The 16,961-nt window shown below is 35.0% G+C and overlaps 1 protein-coding gene across 13 annotated transcripts in view; it reads left to right on the forward strand.

Annotated features, from left to right (window-relative positions):
• The window catches only part of TENM3 (teneurin transmembrane protein 3), a 3,351,339-nt gene that overhangs the window by 2,449,137 nt on the left and 885,241 nt on the right, over positions 1-16,961 (forward strand). For all 13 annotated transcript variants that reach the window (XM_074276236.1, XM_074276245.1, XM_074276241.1 and 10 more), the window contains exon 9: positions 6,026-6,105. The gene's annotated coding sequence lies outside the window, so the exon portion shown is untranslated. The remainder of the gene's footprint in view (positions 1-6,025; positions 6,106-16,961) is intronic.

Below are 16,961 nucleotides of genomic sequence, written 5' to 3' on the forward strand. Positions count from 1 at the left end.
GGGCTCATTTTAAAATTTAGTTTTGCTTGGGATTAAGGGAGATATAAATCCATGTCCAAATCAACACACTGAAACCCACAGCATGCAAGAGTTTAATGTAAGGGTCAGTGTAGCTAAAACACCATCAAACATTGAGGCTATTCCTAATTTGTTCATAGAAAATGCATCTTGATACGAGCAACAATTGTGCAAAGTAAAGAATGAATTCATTAATTTAAAAAAAATCATGGAAACTGGAAAACAAAGCATAATAAATACTAATGAAATGAGAAGCATGTTTATGTTATGCATACATTTGTAGGAAAAAAAACAAAATTATAAACAGCAAAATACATCAGGGACTGAGTGTGCCATCAGTGATTTTTCTAGTTGGATTGCCAGAAATATGCCTTCTTTTTAGATTTGGTAATATTTGATATTATATCCAGTTCTTCATAGATCTAGTATTTCATTGATCTAGGTATTCTCTTCACCCATGCAAATATTATAGACTTTTCCTATTTGACCTTAGCCTACATTTTTCAGGTGTACTATTCATTATTATTAATCACAAACTCTATATTCCTCTTCATCACTAAAAATTATTTAAATGCCTACTATGTGGTGAACATGTTGTTAAACAATGGGGTTACAAAAAGAAGCAAAGGACAGTCCCTGATCTCTGGGAACTTACAATTTAATGACAAGCTGGCCTATTTGCTGCATACATATATGGTCTTCAAGTTTTCATAGTATAGTACAAGTTCTCCCCCATGCCTTCAATGCCCTTTCTCCTCACCTCTACCCATGGAACTATTGGCTTCTTTAAAGGCTTCAAACAAGTGCCATCTCATAACAAGTCTATCTTGATTCTCTCTATTTGCTTGTACTTCTCTCAAAGAAATTACTTTTTGTGCACTTTACATTTATTTTTTTGTTACAAATTGTTTCCCCCTAGTAGAAGATAAGCTCCTTGAAGGGAGAGATGTTTTAGATTTTTGTTTTTGTATTCATACAATGTAGTAAAGTGCCACATAGAGCTTAATTAATACTTGTCAAATCAATGAATGAAATGAATTGACACTGGTCTCTCTGTTCTTACACAAGACATCAAACATTTTCTCATAGTTGTTCCCCATACCTGAAACTCTCTCCCTCTTTATCTCTGCTTCTGTGGCTTCATTCGTCTCAGCCTAAATTCTAACTTTTGCAAGAAGCCTTTCCCAGTCCTCCTTAATGTCAGTGCCGTCCATCTGAAACTCTCCAATTTATTTATTTGCATATTGTCTCACCCCGTTAGACTGTGAAATCATTAAAAGGAGAGACTATTTTTTGCCTTTCCTTTTTATCTTGTGCCTCCAATGTTATAATAATGATCACCTCCCTTCTCCTCCTTTTCTACTCCCACTATCTGATTTTTGACTCTGATAAGATTGTAACAATTAGAACAAGTCATCTAGTTTCCCTTTCTTCAGACTCTCATTCCTTCAATCTAGTTTACACAAAACCCCCAGATTTTATCTCAAATATCACTTAGTCAAAACCAGCAAGAATTTAATAAGTTCCTATTATGTACAAAACATTATGCTGGGTTCTGGGGTTATAAAGATAACTGGAAGGATGGTGGTGCCCTCAACAGAAAATAAGAGGAAGGATAAATTTAGGGATTGGAGGTAATGGGCTCTATTTTAGACATGTCTAATGGAGCTGGAGAAAGAAAAAAAGAGTTTTAGGACTAAGTTTCAGGAGACAATCAAATTTAGGAAACAAAACATAGGTGACAGAAAAATGCAATGAAAACATAAGGAAAATAAATCATTCAGGAGGAGGGGATAGCCATCATTATGAAATGATCAAAATGAGGCTAAAGAAAGGCCATTATATTTGACAATTAAGATATTAATTAGAGGCTTGAAGAGCACTGCTTCAATGAAGTGGTAAGGTAGAAATCTAGACTATATTGAGTTGAGAAGTTAGTAATATAGTTAACTAAAGGAGGGGACTTTTTTCCAGAAGTTTGATTGTAAATGAATGAGGAATCTAGATTTGATCATTTGAATGGCTGTCAGGCCAAAGAAAAAGATTATTACTTTTTTTGTTTTAATTTGGAGGATTCTTGTGCATATTTTTTAAAAAAGCATTAGGGGAAAGGGCAGTTAAGCTTGAAAATTAGAGAAAGAAAATATTAAACTTCATCCCTTGACTCATGAACCTCTCTCCTTTGCCTTCCTAAAAAAGTCTAGATCCCTTAACAATGTATTAAAGTCTATCTACAACCTTGCCCTAATCTGTCTTTCCAAGTATTATCCAATATTAATTCTACTTCAGTCAATAATAACTACTTATTTCCCAAACATTCATTTCACGTTTTGTTGTTGTTGCATCTTTTCTGTTTCCACTGACTTTTTATGACCCCATTTGGAGTTTTCTTAGCAAAGATTCCAAACTGATTGACCATTTCCTTTTCCACTCCATTTTATAGATGAGGGAACTGAGGCAAACAGGGTTAAGTGCCCTGGGTCACAAGATCTGAGGCCACATTTGAGCCTAAGTCTTCCTATCTCCAAATTTGGCACTCCATCCACTGTGACAGCTAGTGTTGTACTTTTATACCTCTATACTTTGCTCATGGAATGGCATGAGCCTCATTCTAGAATCTCCTCTCCAACCACCAACCCACCACTTCCACATTTTTTCCTTGATCTAAATCCAACTGTCCCTTAAAGACCAAATCTGACATTGCCTCTGAAACTTCCCTAGCTGAAAATCACTCTCTTCTGACTCTCTTTGATTCTATAAAATGTTGTACTTCTCTTATGAATTTGTATTTTAATTTATATCATATGCATTTATATCTTTTGTGCCATTTAAAAATACAATTAAAGGAAGACATCATACAATATTTAGCCTTAAATCTTATACAAGACCTAGTATGTAACAGATACTTAGTAAATTTTTTTCAAAAGAATAAAAATATATTTTAATATCTCCTAAATCATAAGCATCAAGAGGGCAAGAATTGTGTTTTGCACAAATTTTATCTCACACACAATATAATATAATACAATATATTGTTATATGTTTTCAAAAGTACAGCTTGCAATTGCCCTTTAGATGGAATAAAATAGAATAAAATTAAAATAGATGGAAACTTCAGAAGACAACATTTATAAAGACTGAAGCAATTTTCTAGTCTTATTTTATTGTCTTAATGATTGTAGGTCACGAGAACTTTCTCATTATTATGGCAATTAGAAAGAGTATATATAGACAGAGGACATGTATGAGTTGAATATGAAGGGGTAATATCTAAAAAGTAAAATAACATTAAACAGTGAAAGAGGAATGAATGTAGTGGAGAAAGGAAAAGGGAGAAGTGGAATGACATAAATTATCTGCCATAAAAGAGACAAGAAAAAGCTTTTATAGTGGAAAGAAAGAGGAGAAAGGGGAGGGAGTAAGAGACCTTAAAGAGAAAATAACACACTCATTGTGGATATAGAAATCTCTTACCCTGCAGGAAAGTAGGACGGAAAGAGGATACATGAAGAAGGGAAGAATAATAAAAGAGAGGGAATATTGGGGAAGGTAATGGTCAGAGGCAGAACACTTTTGAGGAGGGACAAGGAAGGAAAGAAAATAGAATAACTATAAGGGAAATACAGTTAGCAATAGCAATTGTGAAAAGGATTTTGAAGCAACTTGCTCTGATGAAGGCCTCATTTCTCAAATATATAGATAACTGAGTCAAATTTATAAAAAAAATAAGAACCATACCCTAATTAATAAATAATAATAATATATAAAGATATAACTTAAGGTCTATAAATCATGCACATCCTTTGACTTAATAATACCACTAGTAAGCATAAATCCAAAAAGATATTTTTTTAAAAAGGAAAAGGCCCTATATGTACAAAAATATTTATTGCAGCTCTTTTCAAAAGGCAAAGAGTTGAAAATTGAGGGGGTGCCCACCAACTGAGGAAAGCCTGAATAAATTGTCATATGTGATTATGATGGAATACCATTGTTCTATTAAAAATGATAAGCACTCTGCTCTCAGAAAAACTTGGAAAGTCCTCCATGAATTCAAGCAAAGTCAAATGTACTGTGTCCAGAGTAATAGAAATATTGTAGAATGATCAGCTGTAAATGACTTTGCTATTCTCAGAAATACAATGATCTAAAGGACTTAAGAACATACTTTTAAAAAAAAAAATGATTGTCGACTGAAAATCTGGGAAGGAAACCATACTTTATACTTAAGAAATCGTATTGTCTTCTAACTTTGGATTTTTTAAAGTGTGTATTGGGAGCGAGGAGATAAAACCAGGAAGAATTGAATAATTTCTATTGAATTTGGAATCACTAAGATCTGCTTATCTACGAGTTTTGTGACTTTGGGCAATCTACATCAGTTTCCTCATCTGCAAAAAATATGGATAAGAATGGACTGATATGAAAATGAAATTAAATAATACATATAAAGTGTTTTGCAAATTGTAAGCACTATTTAAATTTACCTGTTATTATTATTTGCTGATAATTCAAAATCAATCCAAATGGTTGCAATGTTAAAAATGAAAAGCCATAATTTATACTTGGTGCAGAGCAACAGCAACTTCCTAATGTTTAGAGTTGTCCAAAATGAAATGGGCTTCCTCAAGAGGTAGTGCAGTCCCCAGTACATGGCAATCTTTTAGCAGTCAAGGCAGACACTTTATTGGGAAATGGTAAAGGAATTTCTTGATTCTGGTAAAAGTTGAACAAAATGATGCTCAATCTTTTGTTATTCAATGGTTTCCAGGATTCTAATATCATGATAATCTTGATATGTGCCATTAAAATGCAAAAACATGGAATTCTTTTTTCATTATCATTACCTACAGGCACTACTTGAAAGCCTCCTCTATGTTAGGTCCCTTGTGTTAGAAATTTGGGCTACAAGGGGATGCATCATGTTTTCTGCCCTTAGGCAACTTCAATATAATTTATAAAGAGTAGCAAGAATAAAGGGACTATCTGCTAAGCATCCAAATGAGACTTAGGTATCCTAAATCTTAATTCCATTCATTGGACTTCACTTTTCTTGAAGATGTGTAAGACTCTGGGCAATTTCACTGCCTCTCTTCCATTTCTGAAGTATTCTTCTCATCTCGACTTCCTGGCTTCCCAGGCTTCCTTTAGGTTTTATTTGGAATCCACTTTCTATAAGAAGACTTTTCCAATACCCCTTAATTCTAGTGTCTTCCCCCTATTGATTATTTCCAATTTACTGTGTAGTTAGCTTGTTTGTATGTGATTATTCTCTGCCAGACTGTGACTATTAATCTTTCAGTGTAATCTTACACATTAGGAACTGTTTTTTGTCTTACTTTGTATCCCCAGCACTTAGCACATTGCCTGGAAAGTGGTAGGAGCTTAAAAAACGTTTATTGACACACTGAGTAACAAATCTGCCATAGGAAGCCACGACAAATCTTTACTTTATAACTATGCAATTTAAATTACACAAGCACTAAAAATAGATGAAAAAGCTTAGATTCAAGAAAAGTGAAAGATTGCTTCTTCTCCCAGTTTTTAAATGTTAGTGGCAGGATGGAAACATTACCTAACAAATTCATGGAGCAATACAAAGAACATGGAATTTGGTATGAGAACATATGGATATGTATTTCAACTCTAAAATTCAACCAGCTGTGTGACAATGAACAACTCACTTCATCTCCCTGAGTCCCAGGTCCCTTCACATGTAAAAGGAGTAGATTGGGTTCAGTAGCATCTAAAGTCTTTTCTAGTCTATGAACTTAGGCTTCTAATCTAGTATTCTATTCATTCTGTTACACTCCTGCCTCTCAAAAAAAAAAATTAGCTCAGCTCCTTGCCCACTTGTTTCCCTTAATTTTTTAAATGATGTTTGAAAAATTCTCTTTACTATAAAGTAGTTTGGGAACCACCGGAAACAATCAATTTTTTGTGAATATTATCATTTTTGTATGTTAACATATCATTCTATACTAATGTTCCTTTTTTTTTATTCCAGATCTTCTATTCATAAGAAATTAAGAAAAACAAAATTTGTAAAGCAACAGAAAGTTGAAAGAACCCTTAGAAGAAGAGCAGGTAAGTTATATATATATGATTTAGAGTTAGAAATGATTGAGAGGTTTATAGATTTTGATAAAAGGATTTCTACTAAGAATATTGTTTCTTTAAAGCAGTAAAATAAACTACTATGCACTGAGCCTACTGGTGGTTTGGTACTGACTACTATTAACATCCACTCATTAGCTGAATGGTAAACAAGTCCTAGAATGTATAATGCACCTTCACTAGGCTGTGGGTTGTTATTGTTGTTTCTAGGTCCAGAGTTATTTATGATACTGTAAAAGCTATGATTCTCTCTAGAACCTGTCTGAACAAAAGGAAGAAGAGAGGACATTGAAGTCTTTTCTCCAATTGTAGATATTAAACCAAACCCATCCCCCCCCCAAAAAAAAAAGGAAAGGAAAGGAAAAGCTGTGATTGATATATTGTGCACTTCACCTCTTTTTGACAAGGTTTGTTTGGGAGTTCTCTTGTTCCCCACAAATCTTAATCCTTTCTGAGCAGCACTTACATGGCAACCTTAGAGAATTAAACTTGTACCTGGTTATTTTTTCTCCTTTTGCTATAGCTCAGTGATTTTTCTCAATGGTAACCATGGTCTAGTAATTTAAAGCTTGTGAACCTTGCAAAAAGATTCATTTAAAGCCAAAGTCTGAGGGCTTTTCACCAAATGAAAAGTATATTCTACTAGAAAGCTACAAAAGAATTCAGGACATGCTATCTGATAAGCATTCTGCTCATTAATGTTTGTACAGTACTGTGCCTTAAAAGATCGACAGTTTCTCAGAGTAGATTGTTCAGCATTTGCCTATACTTTGGGGGTTTAATGGGTCGAGCTGTTTAAGTTTTCCAACCTCCTCCTGACTGATGGTTTGTTTCTTCTTTTAATGCAAAATTCAGTCAAATTTCCCACAGAGAAAAAGACCTTTAATTATGAAATACCAGCATGTGGGAATAATACCATCTACACATCAGAACAGTGCAGTTACTTAACTATAATTCTTTTTGGTATTGATCATTCAAACAATTTTTTTAAAGGTATCTCATTACTGTGCTTTGAAATGTATGTGTATCCTAGTACTTAGTCATTGATATTTTGTGCTTTTTGGGATGATTCATTTCATTAGATTTGAATTAAATGTATAAAATTAGTTCAAAACAACATATCTCTCCTGAAGCTAATACATATCAATTTCATATCATAAAAATATGTGTGGGGATAAAATGAAAATGGAGAAAAGGAAAGAGGGAGGGAGGTAGAAAGGAAGAAGAGAAGGCAGGGAAAAAGAGAGCAAAGGAAGACAGGATAGAGGAAAGAGGAAGGAAGGAAGGAAGGAAGGAAGGAAGGAAGGAAGGAAGGAAGGAAGGAAGGAAGGAAGGAAGGAAGGAAGGAAGGAAGGAAGGAAGGAAGGAAGGAAGGAAGGAAGGAAGGAAGGAAGGAAGGAAGGAAGGAAGGAAGGAAGGAAGGAAGGAAGGAAGAAAGGAAGGAAGGAAGGAAGGAAGGAAAGAAGGAAGGAAGGAAGGAAGGAAGGAAGGAAGGAAGGAAGGAAGAAAACAAAAATAAAATAAAAGGGGGAAAGGGAAAAGAATGAAAGAGAGGAAAAAGGGAAGTTAGAGGGGAATGGAAGGGAAAGAGAGCAAGGGAGGAGGAAAAGAAGAAGGAAAGGAAAGGGAAAGGAGGAAAAGGAAGAAAAGAAGAAAGGAATGAAGGAATGAAGAAGAAAATAAGTGGAAATGGTGACTTAAATGTTATATTCCATGGTGTCAGTCAATTATTTTCTTTAATATCCCTCCTAGAAACTGGCATTTTCCCCAAGGCAACTACAAAGAAAAGTGATGAGAAGTCTTTAATAAACACATATGAAGTTACACAATACACCCTGTGAGTAATTAATCAATGCTAAACTAAAGGTCTGAAATAAAGAACTTGATACACAATTTGCACAAATCCTTCATACAAGGTACTCTCTGTTTTCTTTCCTTGCAGTCATAAGACCATATTTTCCTGTTAAAACCATTGAAGATAACAAATTGTTAATGTAGTACAATTGTTTAACTCATCAGAAGTTTTTTTTTTAATCAGCATGAATTTCAACATTATATTTTACACAAAGAATATGAAAAGAAATGTATTTAAAATAAGGCACCTAAAGAGCTGCTCAGTTAAAATTTCAGTCAGCTGTGCTCTACAGTATCTATGTATACTTCAAGTTTGAAAAAGGGTTCATTGTTGCAAAAAGTTAATCTATATAGTTTAAAATATGTAGAGTTTTATCATTATATTATTCGAGGAATTGGGTACATAAGTGTTCATTACTAATAGGAGATGCACACTTAATTCCAGGTACACAGAAATAACTCTCATTCATGGGCTCTCTGCTATAAAAAATACAATCCAGTAGGCAATGAAAAAGTAATCCTTGGCTCTCTGAAGCACACTGTTGATGAGATTCCTTCAGTTCTCTAGAATTTGTTCTAATGTCTATATTCTCCACCTTAGAAAAAACCACTTTCTCTGAATACCACTCTAATAAAGCATGTCAACCTCCCCTTGTCTTTTAAGTACCCTCTTTTCAAACTCTTCTCTTGTCAATTACATGAAAAGCACTCTTCTCTTACAGGGAGGTTTTTTTAGGATGAGCATTTAGTCTTTAATAGCTAATATATAAACTTGAATGTTTTAGTGCTCCTCGGAGAGAAGCATTGACTGATATTTCCTCATAGGAGAGATTGCTATTGCTTGAGTAGGTTGTTGTCTAACAAAACACATATTAGCATTTTTTTTTGATGAGGAAAATAAAGTTATCACTTCTGCACCTAAACAGAATTCAGCAGATCTAGCTATTTTGTCTTTTCTTTTAGGAGTAAACAACAACTCTAAGAAGTCTTAAAGATATGCATTTTAGGGTATTTTCTAGAGTAACAGCTCCCAAAACAATTATCAAAATGGTTGCTTTTTTTAAACTTCTTAGATCAAAGATATTTTTAGTTGCAGTTATCTTTATTCATTTGTGGTTTAAAGGGTATTCTTACATTTAAATATAACCCAAAGGAAATATCTCCCTTTGTAAGGTTGTAAATAGCAAGACATGTGGTATTATGAAGAGAAAAACTATCACTGGAGCTAAGAACACTTGAGTTCAAGTTCTGCTTTTGTCTCTGATACATACATCCTTCCTATGTGATGCTGGGAAAATCATATTTCCCTTTGTCTCCCAGGAAGTTCTCCAAGCCTTTAAATTGTAGAGCAGATACAATCTGTCTTGGTAATGCAAGTAGTTGCTGGGAGTTTTCTATATTGACAAAATCAAGGCAATACCATAAATACATATTTAACAGTAATAACTGATTCTCATCATACTTTAAAGTATATAAGTTTTCCTCATATCCTATCATGCTGGTGAAGAAAGTATTATTTTCTTTATTTTAGCTGAAAGAACTGAGGTACTAAAAGTTTAAGTGCTTTGCTTACCATATCAGAATCACACAATGGTTAAGAAATATTGGCACCAGTACTACAAAATATGAGATGGTATAATGAAGGAGTTAGGGCATCTAGATGGCACAGCGGATAAAGTGCCAACTCTGGAGTTGGAATGACTTTTGTTCAAATCCAACCTCAGATACTGCTAGCTGTGTCACCTTGTACAAGCCATTTAAGCCTTAATTTCTTCATCTGCAGAATGAGCTGGAGAAGGAAATGACAAACCACTCTAGTATCTTTGCCAAGAAAATCCCAAATGCAGACACAACTGAATCTAAACAACAATGGTGAATCAAGAGTAGCTATATTGTAGTGACTTCAAGTATCAGGAAGATCTGGCTCCAAGTCCCTCTGACATTCATTGAATAACCTGAGCAGGTGTCTAGTCCACTGTAAGGTGTAGAACAGATAGCAGTCAGAATTAGTAGAGGGTATTTTCTCATCAGGAGCTCCTTATACAATTTCTGCAAAATGAGAATGGGATTTCTAGACCCTAAATATATGTGTCTTTTAGTAGAGAATCCTGATAAAATGTGAAAGTACATGCTGTCTATTAGAGTAAAAACAATAAAAATATGTTTTGAGTTTGAAATGGCTAATTCAGTAGTAGGGGAAAAGGAATATCATGAATAATGATAATCCATAAAGTTAACCAGGAATATCATTCTGGTCACCTATTATCATACCTTTTATTAGAGATGCAAAAAAAGTAGTAGTTTACTCTTAACTAAAATTAATGTTTTTTTAATCTCTTTTCCTAATCCCACTCAGCTAGAAGAACTCAATAATACTGAAATGGACAAAAAAGAAACACCAAGGAATGGGGGGGGGCAAAGGATGCAGAATATCATCTTGAAAGGATAGTTATCTCCCACATTATCAGATTGTTCATATTTAGGGCTATGCCTCAGACTTTGTGACATCTAAAAGAACAGGGACATGTAAATGACTGGCTTTATGGTTTAGTAGATGGGGTGATATAATTGAAGTCAGGAAGACCTCACACTTTTATGATCTATGGGATCTGGGACAAGTCACCACCAGCTCTGAATTGCAGTTTGCTCATTCATAAAATAAGGAGGCTTGATAATTGACTTCTAGTGCTCTTTAAGCTCTAAATGAACAATAATAATAGTATTTGTAGAGAGCTTTAAGGTTTACTCATGCTATCTCATTTGACCCATGCATGTAGTAATGTAGGTACTGTTATCCTGACTATTTTACAGGTAAGAGTAGTCAAATGACTTATGCAAGGCCACACATGAACTCCAAGTCTATCTAGCTGCCTCTTAAATTTCTATTCTTATGAATGAAACTGAAGCTTTTTAAAAGTGCTGACTTTGTCATCATCATCATAGCTAATATTTATATAGTGTTTACTATATTGCACTGTGCTAAGTGCTTTAGTTATCTCATTTGATCTTCACAACAACCCTGAGAGAGGTTACATATTCCATATTATATGCATTTATGTTACTTATATTCCCAAATATTGTAATATATGATATCTCCATTTTACAGATGAGGAAACTGAGGCACACTAGTTAAGTGACTTTCCTAGGGTTATGCAGCTAGCACTTGAGTTATTTGAACTCTGATCTTTCTGCCCCCTGTCCCTATCCTATCCACTGTACCACCTAGCCACTACATTCATACAGCACAAAGCTTGATGTCATGTATGGTGGGGAGGGTTGAGGGGAAGTAAAAGACCCAACTCTCTGCCCTTTGGTTTTACGTGGACAGAGACTCATCAGGATTCATGGTAGAGAGTGGGTTATTGTTTCACTCTGGAGAGAGATTCAAGTAATGATTAACTGTGTCCTTGAGTTTCTTCCCCCTGAATGAGTGGAGTTATTTTTGAGTGCTGGCATGAGGAGGAGAGGCACCATATCTCAGAGCTTGGCATGAGGCATGTGTGAGCAGCATCATAGTTTTCAAAAGCTGCCAATCTGATTTCATAGAGTCTTGGAAAGCCTGTCCCCAAGGGAGTGTTCAGGCAGAGTGGATGCTCTGGATTGCTAATGTTTGCATTCTAACTCTACACGAAAGAAGCTCGGAGTGTGAATATCCATGTCTGCTTACACTCTGTATATCTGAAGTGGCACTTTCTCTCCCAATAAAAAAAAAAAAGGATAGAATACATTTTTCTCCTTAAAATGTTTCCCCCCTAGAGAAAAAGTGGAGTCCAAATTTTTGTTGTGGTTGATGTTTGTTATGATTAGGATTAAAAAAAACAAAAACAAAAACTTTCCAGACTATACCAGATTTTTAAATTATCCTTTAAAGTTCTAATATTAATTTGGCATATATTTCATGCCCAGAGTACACAAAGTAGCTCCTCTGAACAAAACAAATATGGCTAATAAGTGAAGGAAATAGCTGTTGAAAATATAAAAATATTTGAAAAGCATTTCAGAAGTCATACTTTCTGTTCTTTATTTCAATTTAATCTGTGCTTCAGATTGCAGAAACTGCCCAGATAGGCAAGAGCCCTAGAGACTTCAGGACTCTTGAAACAACAATGTAATTATTCTTGGATTCAGACAAGAACATTACTGTAAAATGATGTGGAAAAAATAGTTCTTCATGAGTGTGTGGCTGATTGCTTTTTAATGTTTCCCTAGATCTCAGAAAAAAAATCTAAAGGGACAATGAAAGGGCATTGGGATGGGGTTCAAACCATTATTCTGATTGTCACCAACCTTAAACACATTCTTAACCTCCCTAGACTTCAGATTCTCCAGATAAAATGGGGGAGTTGGACTAGATGGCATATAAGCTCCCTTCCAAATAAATATCCATGATGCTATAAGCCATTGTATGTGTATTGGAAACACTGGGTGTGTCCTCTTCCCCAATTACTGTACCAAATATACCACTCAGGATTACAGGGGAAATGGAAACATCAGTTTGATGAGTCTCCTTCCAGGTGATGACTTCATGACTGAGCTCAAGAGCATAAGCCCCTTTAGACACAAACAAAAAAAGTTATTTCTGATAACAATTGTCAGTAGAAAATAGGACAATGAATATTATTGCCATTCTGTATTGAACAGCTTTCCCACAGAAGGAGCAGATTAGCTTAGTTTAGCCTAGCAGATAGAACTAGGAACAATGGGTGGAAAATGCCAAGAGGCCTGAAATAAGGAAGAATTAGACAGAAATTATAGCTGTAGATATGTGAAATGGGATGCCTTAGAACATATGAATTTCCACTTAAAATATTAAAACAAAAGCTAGGTTATTTCCTAGCAGATATATCACAAGAAGGATTCTCATTCAAGACTCATGTTGGATCTCATAAATAACTTGTGTCTCAGGGATTCTATAAGAAAGGGAAGGCAAGGCAACAGAAAGGAGAAGCAAGACAAGACCAGGGAAGGGAAAGAAAAGGAAGTTGGACACCTCTTACTAGCACAGAAATAGGTTTTTTTTTTTTAGAAGCACTTATTTAATGTGGGATTTTTTTTAAAGCTATGTCCTTTCTGTACCCTACTTTTTGAGAGAACCAAATAACAAGTATGCTTATAGTATTTACCTAGGCAAAACTCAAAAATCTTGTGTTTTTTACTAGCATATTTCCTTAATTAATATTGCAATACTTTAATGAATTCTAATCATCAATTTCAACATTTCAGTACTTCTGCACTTTCATCATTATGGGCACTCTGTCCAATAGGATGTATCACAACCTTGTCCTTAATTCAGGACTCTACAGAGTTTTCCAAATGTCTTAGTGCTGTTTTAAGCTATTAGAGATGACAACTTCATTAAGTTTTTTGGAAAACCCTGCTTTTTGCTTCAGTGTCTTCCACAGAAGGTCCTCCCAATGTGCTGAAGTTCTTCTTTTGAGTCTTTTGGTGTTATGGGAGTGGCTTACAGATATGCATATGTAATTCTTCATTCAATTTATGCACTCAGCCACCTCCTCCCCCAGGCTTTGAGGATTACAAAATTGGTAGTAGCTGGAGCTTGCTCAGATCCACTCTGAGTCTTTCCAGGGTCTCCTAATAATGGGACCCTTTCCAGACTCTCCCATTTGGTACTTAATAATGCAAAAGATACTATTACACTTTTACAAAACAAAATGTGATATCCGGATAGATAATAATATAGCTCACATTAATATATCTTAAGATTTTAAAAAGGTTTCCCTTATCCCGGCCCTCTAAAAAGAATTAAAACTTCAGTCTTAATTATGTGGAGAATGTTTAGAGTGATCTGAATTGAAGGAAATGTAAATGGGTGATGCTGAAAACTGTCTCAAGTCTGAATAGAAAAGCCACCATTTCTTTATGTCATGTTCTAGCTCTCTACTCACCCAGGGAATTACAAATTCAGTGACATATGATTTGATTGAATATATGAACTGGTTGGTAGGCAATATAGCTATTTGGCAATGGACAGGATCAGTAAGAAGGCTTTCTTCTTGGTGAAGATCTTGGATCGGTGTGAGGCACGGTATCATTAAAAGCTCACAGAGGCAAATGAAGGTCAATCCATGGCAAGGTTAGCATTTGTAATTAGAACTGAGCTTCTGATCAGGAAATCCTCCCTGCCTCTAGATTAGCCCACTGCCAAATATGGAAGAGTTGAAAGCTCATTCCTCAGGGGCTTAAAGGAGCTGTCCATACTCAAGAGTGATGCTTTTTGCTTTCAGCCCAGGCAGCCAGTTCAAGAGCATTTGGGATTGGATGTCAGTAGATTTCAGTTTTGTTTGCATTCACACTCTTTACTCAATATTCAAGCATCTTTGACTTCACCACTGTGGGTACTCCCTCCACCAGCACAGAAATTATCACTTGGTTGATGGTCTTTTGTGGCTGAAAAATTCATTACCCTTAGGCCAATCTGATGAGAGTTAAAATTCTCCTTGAATGCCAAAAATACAGTCTTCTAAAAAGTGACCATTATCCTCTGAATATGAAAAATTTCCCAAAAAAACTCACAAATTTATCTAAATAATTCATGAAGCATTTTATATTTTAGGGGCCAAAAATAACTAACTCCCCCTCACTGTCTTAACATGGTTCACGGTTATACAGATGAGGCCATGCCAGAGGTCAAATAGCATAACAACATATAGTTGCCTGATATGACATGGTGGTTTTCTAAGAAAGATGACCTGTCTCTTTCTACTGGCATTTTAATGGCAATTCATTGTATTTCTGAATGGTTAATTTTTAACCATGAAAACGAATAGGGAGCTCTAAAACAGAAATGTTGAAATGTGTTTCTCACAATCTACCTTTTTTTTTCCTTTTCTTAAAAAAAAAAAACAAACAAACCTGAATTTGTCTTCCTTTTATTCTCTTGGTATCCATGTGGCTAGCAGGTGATTTCTTTATGTGCCTACACATTGCAAATACACAGAAATAAACTCTGAGCAGCAATAAACACTCTCCTGAGAAGAAATTTACGTGGACTCATCAGATTTTTGTCATATTAGCTTTATTCAGATACATGAGTATATACAGATAATAATACTCCCTATTGATTTGTAAAGTTTCCCTGAGAAAAGGTAGAAGGGAAGGTGGAATGCCACAGTGCTATGAGTATAGGAATGAATTGCTTTCAAAGAAATACAATTTGTGGGATGATATAGCCTTAGCAGAAATTAACAAAGGCATTTTCAGATGAGTGACATGTTGAGGGTAAAAGATTTTTTTTGTCCTCTATAAAGGGAAACTTTTCCTTTTTCCACACAGATCATTCGAGTGCCAAAAAAAGCTTTCAAATACTGTTTGTTAAAAAAAAATCATAAAAGCCAATCTCACTTTTCCAACAGAGCAGCAACCTACCTTTCTAAAAGTGGACCGACTGGTGCTTTTGAAAATGCTGCTGCCCGAATGTTGCAGCACATTCATTTAGAGAGACTGTTTCAATTATCCTGGAACAGTTAAAATAAAGCCTTATCATAAATACCATTATCACTAAGAAATGTGTGTTATTTTTCACGCAAGAGGTTAAAAACCTTCTCTCATGTGGTCAATTAGGGCATTTTTGTACTGCTCCTTAGGACCAATTTATGATACATTCTGTTATGATTTTATATTTGTGTTCCTGTATTCTTCTGACCTACATAGCCTGGGGGAGATAAGTCAGTCATCATAGAAATCAAAACAGCACAGACTTCTTATTGCTACTCAAGGAGACTTTCTGCTTTAGCAACAGGGAATTGCATGTCCATGCCTGTGTGTCTATGTGCGAATTTAAGTCCGTTTGTGTATATGTGAATGGGGGGTGGAGTCTTCCTATTCAGTTGCTTAATATCTATACACTTCATGATAAAAGCACTTTGGTTTTCCACATGAACTTGGGGCAGATTTACACAAAGTGCACCAGCCTTTTACAGGAATGCATGATGTGTGCAAAGTAAAGACTGAATCGGCACTTCCCCTTCTATATCAGACTCTGACCTTAAGACCTATCTTAGTGTAGTTTGGAACCAGTTTGAAGAGTCCCTTTCCTCTCTAGTGGAAAGGGACAGCAGGGGGCTACTTCCAGCCATTCTCTACTTCATAGTGGACAGCAACCTGGTGCCACTTAGAATTATCATCTGTGTCCTCTAGTCTCATTTCAAACATCTACCCATTAGAGCCAGTGCAAAAGTTCAGCATATAAGGTCAGCATATAAAGACCCTTTCTGTCTGGCTTATAAGAAACATTATTTTGTCCTAAATAGATTTTTTAAAAATTGTAATTATATTAACTCTTAATATGGTTATGATATATAGCTATGTAAAATGTTAAACATGAAAATACATTTAAAAATCTTGGGGGGGGGTCTTTCAAAAGAGAGACCTGAATAATATTTTCCCAAACCAGTGTTATTGTTGTTTTTAACAAGAAGAAATCCAAGAAACATTTAGATGAAACTAAGAATCAATGATCAGATATCAATGATATCATTGATAAAAGATAGTTTTTTAAAAGTATGAGATTCTAAGTGAAAATGTAATGTAAACTATCAATTGTAAATCAGAAAGAAGCTTACTTCTATTTTTGTCTATTTGAGGGGGAAAAGTTGAATTAAAAAGGTTAAAACTCAAATATATAAGTTTTATTACATAAAATCAACTGACCTAAAGGAGACTTAATCCCAAAGAAAAACTCAAGGTCATTCCTCAGGAAATTTTACCTGACAGACATTCATGACACAAAGTGTCCCTTTTGACTGCATTTGTCACAGAGTTATTCAAATGCCACTGAGGAGGAAATGGTTGCCATTGGTGGCTAGAGACAAAATATAATAAGCCTGATCCTGCTTGTAAAAAAGAAGCAAATTGCCTATCTTATCGTGGTGCATTAACTGATTCTTGTTTTTTATATGCCAGTCAGTACAAATGGAAACAGGTCATTATACCAAAGATGTCGTGGTCCAAGT

Source organism: Sminthopsis crassicaudata, chromosome 6, assembly GCF_048593235.1.
Source record: "Sminthopsis crassicaudata isolate SCR6 chromosome 6, ASM4859323v1, whole genome shotgun sequence".
Taxonomy (NCBI): Eukaryota; Metazoa; Chordata; class Mammalia; order Dasyuromorphia; family Dasyuridae; genus Sminthopsis; species Sminthopsis crassicaudata.